The sequence below is a fragment of the Melanerpes formicivorus genome, unplaced genomic scaffold, assembly GCF_026170545.1.
Source record: "Melanerpes formicivorus ecotype bairdi unplaced genomic scaffold, bMelFor1.0.p_v2 SCAF_87, whole genome shotgun sequence".
Taxonomy (NCBI): domain Eukaryota; kingdom Metazoa; phylum Chordata; class Aves; order Piciformes; family Picidae; genus Melanerpes; species Melanerpes formicivorus.
In genome coordinates, this window is record NW_027142439.1 from 1004937 (window position 1) to 1007062 (window position 2126).

The following is a 2126-nucleotide window of genomic DNA, read 5'->3' on the forward strand; positions in this document are numbered from 1 at the left end:
TGAGGAGATTCTGCATCTGGCTTCCAGCATCTGTTTCTCTTTCCTTGAAGCGTGGTAGACACCTTGGCATAACGTAGCAGCACATAATGGTTTGTGGGTTTTGAAAAGGTGCAGGCCATATTGTGCTGCCTCAAAACTACAAGGATTTCATCATCCTGAAGAGAAATAACCACCTGTGAATTGGTCAAGCTTACAGTGCTGATGTCTGTCATACCTTAGCAGCACGTAAATATTGGTGTTAAGACTGTAAATATCTCCAGTATTAACTGTGCTGCTGAAGTAAGGCTAGCCACTTCTGCATGTGAGGCGTGGAGAAAGGACCTGGCATGTGTCTCCTGATGCCTTTCTGCTGTTGGAATTGGTCTTGTTTCTTGCCTTTTGTTTGCATTTTCATCTATTCAACAGCAAGATGTTAAGACTTTGTAGTATCAGATCATAGTACCTTAGTATCAGTCAGGGTTGGAAGGGACCACAAGGATCAGCCAGTTCCAACCCCCCTGCCATGGGCAGGGACACCCCACACTACATCAGCCTGGCCACAGCCTCAGCCAGCCTGGCCTTAAACACCTCCAGGCACAGGGCCCCAACCACCTCCCTGGACAACCCATTCCAGGGCTTCACCACTCTCATGGGGAAGAACTTCCTCCTCACCTCCAGCCTCAATCTCCCCACCTCCAGCTTCATTCCATTCCCCCTAGTCCTATCTGAGATCCCCCTAGTCCTACCTGAGATCCTGAGCAGTCCCTCCCCAGCCTTCCTGTAGCCCCCTTCAGATCCTGGAAGGCCACAATGAGGTCACCTGGGAGCCTTCTCTTCTCCAGACTGAACAGCCCCAACTCCTTCTGTCTGTGCTCACAGGAGAGGTGCTGCAGCCCTCTGCTCATCTTCCTGGCCCTTCTCTGGACACCTTCGAGCACCTCCAGATCCCTCTTGTCACAGGGGCTCCAGAACTGGAGGCAGTACTGCAGGTGGGGTCTCAGGAGGGCTGAGCAGAGGGGGAGAATCACCTCCCTTGCCCTGCTGGCCACACTTCTGCTGCAGCCCAGGATCTGATTGGCTTTCTGGGCTGCAAGTGCACACTGAGAGCTCCTGGTGAGCTTCTCCTCCCCCAGCACCCCCAAGTCTCTCTCCTCAGGGCTGCTTTCCAGCCACTCACTGCCCATGGTAAATATGAACTAGACATGTGTGTGTATATATATATAACTTTGAATGCTTTGGTTTACATGAAAGCTGAATTTCTGAAAGGAGCCATCTCAAGCTACACCTGCCTAACAGTGCTTTGGTAAGTGTGTTTTATGTGGTTTAAGGGGGGGGTTTGGTTTTAATTACTAAAATTGTAGTACTTTAAATGTCAGTTTCTTACAACTCTTATAGCTGGGTGATCATTTTTACAGCACTTTCTTAATGAATGGAACTGGGGCCTGTTTTGCCATGGTTTGAGCAACACATTTGGAACCAAACTTACAGAGCACTTAAAGCTGGAGGTGTTCAGGAGGAGACTTGATGAGGTGCTTGGTGCCATGGGTTAGTTGATTAGGTGGTGTTGGATGATAAGTTGGTCACGATGATCTTGAAGGTCTCTTCCAACCTGGTCTGGTCTCTTCTGCTCTCTCCTCTCCTGCTCTCTCCTCTCCTGCTCTCTCCTCTCCTGCTCTCTCCTCTCCTGCTCTCTCCTCTCCTGCTCTCTCCTCTCCTGCTCTCTCCTCTCCTGCTCTCTCCTCTCCTGCTCTCTCCTCTCCTGCTCTCTCCTCTCCTGCTCTCTCCTCTCCTGCTCTCTCCTCTCCTGCTCTCTCCTCTCCTGCTCTCTCCTCTCCTGCTCTCTCCTCTCCTGCTCTCTCCTCTCCTGCTCTCTCCTCTCCTGCTCTCTCCTCTCCTGCTCTCTCCTCTCCTGCTCTCTCCTCTCCTGCTCTCTCCTCTCCTGCTCTCTCCTCTCCTGCTCTCTCCTCTCCTGCTCTCTCCTCTCCTGCTCTCTCCTCTCCTGCTCTCTCCTCTCCTGCTCTCTCCTCTCCTGCTCTCTCCTCTCCTGCTCTCTCCTCTCCTGCTCTCTCCTCTCCTGCTCTCTCCTCTCCTGCTCTCTCCTCTCCTGCTCTCTCCTCTCCTGCTCTCTCCTCTCCTGCTCTCTCCTC